Genomic DNA, 12,595 nt, shown 5'->3' with positions numbered 1-12,595 from the left:
TGGGAAAAATCAGCTAATTAGGTAAAAAAAAAAGAGGTAGCTGAGCAGTTGCTTAGTTGCTCCCCATATATCCCTCCTCCTATTTTGTTTCTATCAGTGATTATCACTGCATTTTCCCTTGCAAATATGGAGAGGAAAAAACAAAGCAAAAAACAAAATGAAAAGCTCTTTTAATTCAACTAACCCAACTAGAAGAGCTTGGAAAAATTTAGAATACAGTCATAACTGGAAATGATCCATTAAAGCAAAGAGTTATATTTATTTTGTTTATAGATGTATTTACAGTTTCTAGAATAGAATCTTATATGTAAGAGGACTGAAAAATATTTGCTTGATGATGGAATCACTAAATGCAGGAGAAAATAGAACTCTAATATAAACAAGTTTACAAATACAGATATTATATTATATCTAATTGTTTCCTGGGATTGTAATGTCTGTCTGTCCCTATGTTGCCTGAGACATCTTCTGCTAATTTCCCAGTGTGCTAGCACAACCTCTCAAGTATATTTCATGTGCATATTTCCCCTGTATCTTAGCTTTTCTCCTGATGTAAACTGTCATTCTAGCATCTAGCCCATATTACATATTTTTAGACAGCTTTGACACTTTGGGTCAAGAAGAAGGAAGAATGATTTTTTGTGAGCATCACATCTAGACCTTGTCACCCAGATACAATTTCTGTTCTGAAGAACATGACTTCTCAGATGAATTGCAAATACAATACCAGTATTTTATGTTTGTTAGCGTACTTCTTGCAGATTCAGTAGTAAATATTATCTTAATACAATATAAATATTGTGGCATTCATGTAGTCAAATAGTCTACATATAGCAAAAATAAGTCTTTGAGAAAAATCAATGGAAGTCAATGGAATATATCTTTCTTTCCCAAACAGAAGCTCAGAAACTCTTCCTTCTGCCAGAGATATTGGGTATCCCCCTAATATTCCTCAATTAACCTCAATTAAATTATTTCCTAATTTAAAAATATGCTCATAAAAATCAACAACCCCCAAGTACCACAGATTTCTTTACTTATAATAAGAGTAGTGATGTTTTCAGTACCTAAAAAGAATTACTCTGAGGATAAAATTAAACAATAATGGTAAGATCCTCTTTAAATATCGAAAGCATCACAAAAGCATCAGTGACTGATATTCAATTTGCTTTGTATGACAAACCTGAACCCACAAATTCTGTCAGTAACAGCAAACAAGCCAGACTGTGAATTCTTGCAGTGGTAATTTCAACACTAAGCAATCATGCACATGACTCATAAATCATTTCCAAAATCCAGTGCATTGCAGAAACACAGAAAGCATGACAAGAAATCCTAAACTTAAACTAACCATACTGTCAATATCTCTCCCCACATGCTGTTCCTATACATATGCATGTGAGTATGTGCCTCAGGAAATACAACAAGAGCCTTAAGTACTCTAATGAACACAGCAAGCTATCATTTCTACTCTATCTTAGCTGGGCTTAAGTTTCAGGGATAACTAGAACATTTCATATGAGCTTGGAAAATGAAACTTAATAGAAATTCCATTAAGTGCATACAAGTTAACATTTATTTTTCCAAGAAAGAGAATGATATTTAATGTAATTAGATATTTAAATTAAGAATTGAGAAACAGCATTACATTAACTATTTTTTTTTATTCTAACAGCTTTATTTAGAACATGAAATTTGTTCCTGCATGCTAATGTTGAACAAAGTCTGTCCATTGTTTTTCCTCATTGTGTTTTAATCTCTATAAATAATTATTAATTGGATTTAACAAATTCTCAGCTTTGAACAACATAGTTTTCTACAGTCCCGGATAGTTCAAATGTCATAGACATGTGTGTTCTTTCTTCCCCCACTTGTATGCTGTAGCCATCTGACATTATATTATTTCAGTTATGAAAATCTGTTATCAAATAAAAAGCACAGTATCGACACGGAGGGTAACATAAAAGCATAATGAGAAAGCTCATTCTAGCCATCAAAACAATGTTTAATTTTTGCTTACTCAGTTGGGATGCTTCAGAATAATCTCATGAGTCCAAATATCCAGGACTGCAGTCTGACAGACATGATTTTTGCCTTTTCATTTAATATTCATCTCATGTGAAATGTGGAGAACCATCTGGATAATCAGAGAATTTTCTTTCACCCAGCAGAAAGAACATGAAAAATGAAAATGGTGTTCTAAATCTAGAATCATTTCTCCACTGTGTGGAAGGTTTATGTCTCCTCTATATTTTATTGACACAAACATAGTCTCTAAGGGACATTTCTATTATATAATACTGTATTTATAGTTTGATTTCTACTAGTGTTAATATGTGCATTCAATAATCGTCACCTTCATATTGGTGATGAAGTAACTAACTTTGATTTGTGCTGTATGCTAGTTTTAAGTGCTTATTCTAGCCAAGAAAAATCAAATTACGCCAATCATAATTCTAGTGTCAGTCAAATGAAGACATTTTGAATTGCCATTTAAATTGGAGATCAGCCTGCCTGGTCACTTGAGACCTGCTACCAGTGACTTAGGCCTAGCATGTAGATCTTTACAACTTAACCACAAAACGGTACAATATTACAATAACTACCAGCATGAAGCCATTTACATTGTGATCATTTTCATGGATTAGAGATAAAGACAAAGAAGGAAGTTAAATAGGAAAAGTACAAATAATTAGCAGGACAAGTAATTCATGACCCTGTAAAAGGGAGAAAAAGTAGAGAATATGAACATGGGGAGGCGGGGAGAAAAAGGGCTAGATTTTACACATTTGGGAGAGGATGGTGGTATCTGATCAGAGGAGATTTAATAATAAAATATTGGATTTTGTGAAACCAGCAGTTGTTTTGAATACAAGTGGTCATTTTGAATAAAACCACTGGTTGAGTACATTTTAATAGTTACAATAATGAGGGACGCCTGGGTGGCTCAGTCAGTTAAGCATCTGCCTTCGGCTCAGGTCATGATCTTGGGGTCCTGGGATGGAACCCCATGCTGGGCTCCCCGCTCACGAAGGAGTCTGCTTCTCCCTCTGCCTCTGCCCCTCCCCACCCCACTCGTGCTCATGCTCCCTCTCTCTTCTCCTAAATAAATAAGTAAAATGTTTTAAAAATAATTAAAATAATTAGTTTTTTAAATGACACTTCCAATTAATATATTAATTTTTGTGTTCTAATTTATTTTGTGAATTATGTTAGAATTAAGAAAGATTACTCAGCGAGTAGCCTTTCTGAACTACCTCAGTCAAGCGTTAGTCAACTTCAGCCTCTGCTCCTAGAGAAAGAAATACATATATACTTGTTTCTTTATTCTCTACCAGGCCTGATTAAAAGTAAGGTGGTAACATACCTATGAACACATGTTTGGGGACTGTATAAATATAATGGAAAGTCGGCTTCACAGAAACACAACCAGAGTTATTGAGCATATATATGTATACGTATTTTACATCTCTGTGTGTATAACATATATTTTATTTTACATACAATTTTAACATATAGTATATATATAAACTCTGGAATTCAGGTTCATGTCCTGTGTACACAATTTCACTCTTTCCTTTAATCTCTCACTTCCTTCATCTTAAATTTCTTCATTTCCGCTGAGCACCCCTGCCACATTCAAACACTTGATGTTGTCCATCTTTAAAATAACATTCTCATGGTCCCATGTTCTCCTCTGCCACTGTTACATTTCTCTATCACTTCTCACAGTAAAATATCTGTGACGAGCTAGCTAAAAGTGTTGTCTCTACTTTCTAGCCTCATGTCCTCCACTTACCCATTCTACTTGGGTTTTATTCCATTCATTCAAAAATAAATCCCTTATTTACCAAAGTCACTAATCGCTTCCCCCCTGTTCACGTCCTATAGCCAATTACACAACTACATGGTCTATGAAGCATATGACATGATTAACGACTCCTTTAAGTTAGAGATTCTTTATGTGTCTGTAAAAACTCACAGTCCCATTTTCTTTTATCCTTCTTCCCAAGCCAATCCTTGAAGCGTACTCTACTGATTCCTCACTTAAGCTGATGTCTTGTTTTATCATCGCACTTACTTTTATTTATTTATATATATAATTCAGGTATGATTAACACACAGTGTTATATTCATTCCAGGGATACAAAATAGTGATTCAGCAATCCCATACATGACTCAGGACTCTTCATGATAAGTGTACTCAATCCTCTTCACCTGTTTCACCCATTCACCCACCCACCTGTCCTCATTCTAGCACTTTTGTCTTACATTATGTTATCTATAGTAATTGCTTATTGTGTCTCCATGTCAGCTTTCACCAGTGATTTAGAATACATATACATTTTTCTGTACAATGTGTTTATATCCTTGAATGATGGCATTGTGCATTTCATCACTTAGTATTCCTTTCCATAATCATGCACAAAATCACTAGACTTAGATAAAGTCTCACAATGACACCGAATCTAGATTTCCAAGAGTTAGATCAGAAACTGTCAAGTGACTGGATTTACCCTACTTGCAAGCTAATGAGTAAGCCTGCTATCATTTTATAGACCCATACTGACAGAAGATACCGTATCCTGGGGTCAGAGACACTGGCCACTTCTTAGAGCAGCCAGAGTGTCTTAGTGCTTAGGGCTCCATCCCAATCCTTATGGGGCAACTTAGGTAAATACAATAGATTGCCCAACTATGTGATTCCAAATTTTAAGAAACTCTGAGTTTTGTAGACTGCTGACACATATCGCCATTGTCCATACTAGTGAGTAAGACAGATTGGTTACCTAGGCGCATTTCTTCTGGAGGAGCAGAGAAGTGCATCTCTTGGTTTTCTACCTTCAAATGTATACTCAAGTCCCCAGGAAGGGGAAGAGAATTCTTTATGTTTTCAGATCTCTTCAGAGGTATTTATAGAAACATTCTTTCAATCTTCTAAGGTATATTTACTGTTTAAACATGTGCTTTTGCTTCAAAGATCTGAACCAGGCAGAAAAGCACAAATATTCAAGGCAAATTGTCTCCCAACAGATTTACCCCTGGTTTCCACACTGTTAAAGTCTTTGGTAAATTTTCCCATGCAAATACTATTGCATCAGATTCTCTGCTTAACCTAACACTGGCCAGTACAAAATTCATTCAGCTTGTTTATATGGCACTCAAATCTACTGTCAGCAGGAATCCTGGCATCTGAATGAAGCCAAATTCCAGCGATGACCTTGGCCATGATTCCCAGGGTCCTGGATCTAGCCAGCTGAAGAAACCCTACGACCCAGCAATTGCACTGCTCTGCTAGGGATTTACCCCAAAGATACAGATGCAATGAAACGCCGGGACACCTGCACCCCGATGTTTCTAGCAGCAATGTCCACAATAGCCAAACTGTGGAAGGAGCCTCGGTGTCCATCGAAAGATGATGGATAAAGATGTATACAATGGAATATTCCTCAGCCATTAGAAATGACAAATACCCACCATTTGCTTCGACGTGGATGGAACTGGAGGGTATGATGCTGAGTAAAATAAGTCAATTGGAGAAGGACAAACATTATACGGTCTCATTCATTTGGGGAATATAAATAATAGTGAAAGGGAATAGAAGGGAAGGGAGAAGAAATGGGTAGGAAATATCAGAAAGGGAGACAGAACATGGAAGACTCCTAACTCTGGGAAATGAACTAGGGGTGGTGGAAGAGGAGGAGGGCGGGGGGGTGGGGGTGACTGGGTGACGGGCAGTGAGGGGGGCACTTGACGGGATGAGCACTGGGTGTTATTCTGTATGTTGGCAAATTGAACACAAATAAAGATAAATTTATTATTAAAAAAATTTAAAAAAGATTCAAGAATTACCTTAATTCATAGTGGCGTTTCCTTAAATGCTCATTACCACCACTAAGGTGCAAGTCGTAATGTGTTGAGAGGAAGGCAAGATAATACCCAACATCTAAATAGGAGGGTATATATATTGTCTCTTAAAAACAGTTGTTTATAATGCTTAGACCCCCATGTGGGACATATATCAATAAGGGATATGGTTTGATAATGCCTCCAATGTAGCATCTCATCGGGTCTCTCATGGGGCCTCATAGCTGGTCAGTAAGCTGTAGTTCCTAGTTCCTAGTTCAGTCTGAGTAATGAGTGAGTCCAACCCTTGTGTTTTGTTTTGTTTGGTTTTTTTCCCAGCCCTTGTTTTGTGAGGAACTTTCCGGGTACAGCCAGTTCAGTTGGTCCTGCTTATCTACACTATCAGCAAGGTGGCATTTTTCATCTCAAATCAATATGCGGAAGCATCTTGAGGTGTTACGCTTGGGACTTTCAGGAGCTGAAGTCATCCACCATAGTCTCGGGTCAGAACTGACTTGAGATAGAAAGCCGACTGAGCTATATTCAGAGGCATTTATGACAAATTGAAAAAGCTGCACTAAGACACTATTCAGATGAAACCTCCCAGTACATGTTTGAAATATAACGAACATCAGTGCTATCCCCTGACCACACACACACACACACACACACACACACACACACTTCCCAGAACCTAAAGCATTCCCTCTTTAGGTTTCTTGGTTTGGGTTCTCTCTCCACAGGCATAAAGTCTGGGTGCCCAGTTCCAGAAGATACAACTTCATCTTTTACCAGTCATCCCCTACTGGCACCAAAATAATTTATCTGGAAGAATCAGGTGCAAGAGGGGAAAAGCATTTTGATGAAAATTAACTGGAATTAAGTTGTAATCCCTGAGAACTACTTTTACCCAGGATTCCATCCAGATAGAGTGCCACCCACTGGGTATGTCAAAGTTAGAAAAAAGAGCTATGGTCAGAAATGTCTAGGGAGGATTTTAATGCTGGTCCTATGACTTCTATAATCTCCTAACTTTTTGTTTCCATCATTATTCTGTAAGAAGCTTAGATAAGATAATCTCTTTCAGGGAACATCTGCCTTTAATAACAGAACTGCCTTACTTAGGTGTGTGCCCCCGGGAAGTGCAAGGGAAGTAGGGTAAGAGTATTAGTCTATTGTTGAGAGACTTTTTCCATAAGAAAAATTGAACATACAGCAAATATTTGTCTCAAGAGTCTCAATGGGTTTGGCGCCTGCCTTTGACCCAGGGCGCGATCCTGGAGACCCGGGATCGAATCCCACATCAGGTTCCCGGTGCATGGAGCCTGCTTCTCCCTCTGCCTGTGTCTCTGCCTCTCTCTCTCTCTCTCTGTGTGTGTGACTATCATAAAAATAAATAAATAAATAAATAAATAAATAAATAAATAAATAAATAAAGAGTCTCAATGGGATGGCCAGAGATAGCTGATCAATCACCTAAGAAGTCAGAAGTAAATACTGATGAAGCACCGCAGGGCCTCCACATGAGGATAAAGATCCGATGTAGTCAATGTTTTAGGGTAAGCAGCACCACACTTACTATGATATGGACTCTCTCACTTAAAGGTAAACAGGTCAGTCACAAGTTTGAGAAGCAGTAGCCTCCTCTGTGACAGACATACAGAGTCCATTACCTTGTGTCCAGGCTATAATGGTGCGTGTGTATTGCCATCTCCAATACAGTGATGGATCCATTCAACCATTGTGGCAATTTAGATACTGCAAGCATGATTCCATTTAGTCTCATCAGAGAGGAGCCCTTACCTTGGGCATCTGAGCAAATAATCCAGATAGTTTGACCAGCAACCACAATCTGCTAACACAGCTCTTGGTCTTACACTGTATTTCCTTTTTAATCTGCAAGTCTAAAATTTTGAGTTTTCCCCACTGAGTGTAGCAACCATATCCAATTTTGTTTTTGCACAGCTGCTTGTGTTCAAGCTGAACAGCCACAGCAGACATCATCAGTTTTCAGTTTAGCTGAACTATCTGTAAACAAGGCCTAGGGATTTAGGGGAGACTCTGAATCTGGGACCTCAAAAAAGTCAGTGGCTCTAATTTGATTTAGGCAGCACAATGGGAGATCGTATTTTCCTCCATAGAAATAGCCATCATCTTTTCATTTAAAGCCAGCATGCTGCTGAGGCCAGGCTGGCTGAATTCTTCAATATAATACATTCATTTTATAAGGGAGAATTCTTCCTCTTCTTCTTCTTTTTTTTTTTTTGTTTTTGTTTTTGTTTTGTTTTTTTTTGTTGTTGTTTTTGTTTTTTTAGTTACTTGGTTAGTTAGGTAGTTAGTTTAATAAGGAAGACTCTTAAGGTTCATCTTACAGTATTATTCGTATAGCAGCGTAAGTTTAGCCAGCCTCAAAAATGGGCTTATCAGGCTGAAAACTCCCTAGACTTCTATGAATCAGGCATTCAGTTTCAATAAGAATTCAGTATGAAGCTGAGTTAGATAAATCAGAAGTGTTGTATCTGGTGGCCATGCCAAACCCCAAATCCAGAATCCTAAGGTGGTACGTCTGGAGAATGCCTTTATTTGGTGGCTGCCTCCTTTTCTAAAGGCTTTAATAGGAAAGTTGTAATTATTTTCAGAGTCTTGCTCTGTCTCCAGTTCCCCAAAAGCTGAATAAAGTGAGAAGCACTCATGCTAGAACCTGATTCATTCACTGGGGAAATGAGGCAGGGGATTTTTCTTAGTGACATACTTCTATATTTGCTCTCCCCCCCAGTGAGGATGGTGATCCTCTAGGACACTTATGAAATGGTCAGTGCAGTGTAGAACACACTTCAATTCATAAATACGTTCAGATGTAGAAACAATAACAATTAGAAAATAGGTTCAAAGGCTCCAAAGGCTCCAATAGGATCAATAGTCATTCTGGTCTTTTTTTTTTTTTTTTCTTTTTTTTTTTTCTTTTTCACTGTAAATTTTTAGGGTCCACTTACTACACTACGCACTCCTCAATATTTAATAAGTACCTGGATTGGACTCTTCTTTTTTCCTTTGTGTCCTTTTACATGTTATTGTGGCTCCAATCTGTATTCCAGGATCCCTCCTTGATGGCAAGGTCCTCATTCTTAAGCATTTGAATGCCAACTTTAGTGAGTATAGAGACGCAGCTCAATATGCGTAAGTTGGATTTCAGTGTTTAAAAGAATAGATATTAGATAAGTTCATGTTACATAATAAATATAGAAACATGTAAGATTATAATAGTGTCTAAAAAATGAAATAGATTCCCCCATAAAAATTGAGGCCCGTCAAATTCTGTACACTAAACAATTAGCCAAGAACAAATAATTATCGCAAGGCAATTTATTCATTATTTATATAACAAATGCTATCCAACGTATGGTGTTTGGAATTACAATTGATAGTGTTTATAAGTTGTAATTCATAAAGAAATTGGTTTCATGGTTATTTCAATGGCAATCTTCCAAATAAAATGATCTTTCTCTAGGCATTATCTCTATGTAAAACCTTTATATTGTGTATAAAACTTGCAAACTTCAGTCTACACTAATGTAACAGTTACACACCAGCCAAGCAAAGGAGCAAAATATGGTTAAATCTGTGAACTAATTATTGTTTAAAATCCAATATTTGAATGAATTTAAACAGGGATCCCATTGTGGGAGGAATATATTATTACATATTGTATAGGACAGTATTTATTGCAGCATGTAAATGATCTGTCTCAACCTTCACACTGAGCTCTTTATAACATTTACTTAAGAAGCTGTATTTTAGTATGATGACTTTTTGAAAACGTATGACAAACTCTATATTGTCACATGTCCTTAGATGAATCTGCTGTCTTTGTAAGCAAATATTGTATTTCTGCCCTGTTGGGAAAGATTTTTGTAGTTTGGAAGTCTCCCTTTTTCATAACATTTGCCATGTGATAGGGCATTCTCACTCAAACACAAATGAGACTACTCCTTAAGTACTGGCCTTGTGAAATGAAAACCTCACGGTGATTGCTGAGCTTTGCAATGAGCTAGCCAATAACCTACAGACCAGGTATCTACTGTCATCTCCCAAAGATCATCTCTTTAGATTGACTGCTTAAAATCACATTTAACTCAAACCTTTTGATTGACATTACCATAAACATGAACACATCGTGAAGGTGAATTATTATGTATCACATACAGCTAACAGAACAAAGGGTGAGGAGCAATAAGAAAGTGAAGAATCCATCGTTAAACTTTAAAGAGATGAAAATTACTTATTTAATTGAAGGAGCTAAGACAGCTGAGTAGGAGGACCCTAGGCTTGCTTCATCCCTCAAACACAGCTAGATAAATATCAAATCATTCTGAATACCCAAGAAATCAATCTGAGGACTGACAGAAAAAACCTGCACAACTGGAGGGAGAGAAGAGGCCAAGTTGTGGGAGGCGTGGAGACATGGTTGAGAGAAGAGGTGGATCGTGGATGCTGTGGTTGGTAGGGAACCCTGAACAGAGAGAGAGAGAGAGAGAGAGAGAGAGAGAGATGCACACACAGGGGATTGCACAAGGAAAACACTTACCCAGAGCTGTTGGCTGGGGAAAGGAGAGGGGCTGATTATCCTGAGCTTTTACAGCCTGTGAAGCTCAAAGACTGAGGTTTCAGGGGACCACGATGTAGCTGTTGTGGAACCCTGAGGTCACTACAGTGCTCCGGTGGCGGAGTGAAGAAGCCTGGGAACAGATGGCACAGTCTGAGGATCCCCTGGGATGTACTGGGAGAGACAGAGACACGGTTCCACCTTCTTAAATTGAATCTGGAAGAGATGGCATTGCCTCTCCAGGGACAAAAGACTGGTGGGCACCATTTCCCTCCACCACTCCCCAGCATAGGTGCAGAGACACCTGCTGAGTATTGCTAAACTGGACAATGGCTCTTTGTTGTGTTTTACTCCAAATCCCATGCTCCTGTGCGTTAATGTGACTGTCCTTCTGGGACAAACTTGCATCAGTCCCAGTACAACGACACCCTCCCCCTAAAGGACCAGCACAGTTCATAAAATTTGGAGTTTTAAAACTCAACTGACCTGTGCAGAATAGAACACAGGTGCACAGCACTGCTGGAGGGGGAGGGGCGGGGAGCAGAAGGCAGAGATCTGAGGGATGCCTGGGACCCACAGGGGAGATTGTTTTCTCTTCTGGGAGGGCTTCCTGGAGAGCAGTGGGTGTGAACTCTCCTCTCCAGGGACAAGAAAGCTGGCTGATGCCATGTCTCTCCCCACTCCTTAGCATAAACTAACCTCAGGAAGCAGCACCAACAGAGGAAGCCAGAGGTGCTTACACCAAGCCCTACCCCTCTGTGCTCTGCAGATGCTTCTCTACTAGGGTAAATGTGCCTGAGAACCAGAGCAGTGAGCTCCCCCCGCCCCAGAAGACCAGCACACACCCTGCACACATGCACCAAATCTAGTGACCATAGAGCGCTGAAAAGCTTTCGCTCTAGTGGAAATAGCATCAGGCCTCTTTTAATAAGCAGACCAGAGCACACCTAGTTAAAATCTGCCACACTCTGACCAAGGTCCAAACATTCACCACTGCAGGCAAGGAGAAGTTCTGCAGAAGACTCACTTGAGGGAAAGAGCAGCCTAAACACAGCAGCAGGGTGCAGACAGCATACACCTCCTGAAGTGCCAGTGTCCTCCTGGACAGCATATGGCCTCTTCTTTAAAAAGCCACTACTCTCAGGAGCAGGAAATATAACAAGCTTTCCTAACAGAGAGGACAGAGACCTAGACAAAATGCCAAGACAGAGGAACTCATCATAAAAGAACAAGAAAAGGTCATGGCTAAGGATCTAATCGAAATACGTATGAGTAATATGCCTGATCCAGAATTTAAAGCAACAATCATAAGACTGGCCAGCCTTGAGGAAAGCATGGAAGATCCCAGGGAGTCTCTTACCACAGAGATAAAAGACCTTAAAGCTAGTCAGACCACAATGAATGAAAAATCCTAGAGATTCAAAACCAATTAGATGTAATGACCACAAGGCTGGAGGAAGCCGAGGAACAAATAAATATAGATGGTATATTTTTGGAGAATAATGAAGTTGAAAAGAAGAGAGAAAGAAAAAGATTAGATCACAAACATAGACTTAGGGAACTCAGTGACTCCATAAAGTGGAATAACATCCATAGCATAGGAGTCCCAGAAGGAGAAGAGAGGGCAAAGAGGGCAGAAGCTTTATTTGTGGGAATCATAGCTGAAAAATTCCCTACTCTGGGGAAGGAAACAGACATATAAATTCAGGAGACACGGAAAACTTCCATCAAAATCAATCGAAGCAGAACAACACCAAGACACATTGTAGTAAAATTTGCAAAATACAGAGATGAGAAAAAAAAATGCTAAAAGCAGAAAGGGAAAATAAATCTCTAACTTTATAAGGGAAAACAAATAAGGCTAGCAGGAGATCTTTATACAGAAACATGGCAGACCGGAAGCAGGTGGCATGACGTATTCATAATCAGGCCTCAACAAATGCTGAATAGGAAAACTATGCAGCCAAGAATAGTTTATCCAGCAAGACTGTAATTCAGAATAGAAGGAGAGATAAAGACTTTACCAGACAAACAAAAAGTGAAGGAATTTGTGACCACAAATCCAGCCCTGAAAGAAATGTTAAAGAGGACTTTTTGAGTGGGAAAAAAAGACTAAAAGCAACAAAGACTAGAAAGGTAAAGAAA

General features: G+C 38.8%; 1 long non-coding RNA gene across 1 annotated transcript in view; it reads right to left on the bottom strand.

The window, feature by feature from the left end:
• The window catches only part of LOC144288231 (uncharacterized), a 70,669-nt gene extending 59,045 nt beyond the window's left edge, over positions 1-11,624 (bottom strand). The window contains exons 1-2 of the long non-coding RNA XR_013356200.1: positions 11,478-11,624; positions 10,433-10,583 (exon numbers count right to left, since the gene is read on the bottom strand). This is a non-coding gene — a long non-coding RNA (uncharacterized LOC144288231). The remainder of the gene's footprint in view (positions 1-10,432; positions 10,584-11,477) is intronic.
• Positions 11,625-12,595: the final 971 nt, after the last annotated feature.

Source organism: Canis aureus, chromosome 18 (assembly GCF_053574225.1).
Source record: "Canis aureus isolate CA01 chromosome 18, VMU_Caureus_v.1.0, whole genome shotgun sequence".
Lineage (NCBI taxonomy): Eukaryota > Metazoa > Chordata > Mammalia > Carnivora > Canidae > Canis > Canis aureus.
Note: the sequence above shows the minus strand (reverse complement) of the source record. Positions and strands in the feature narration are given on the sequence as shown.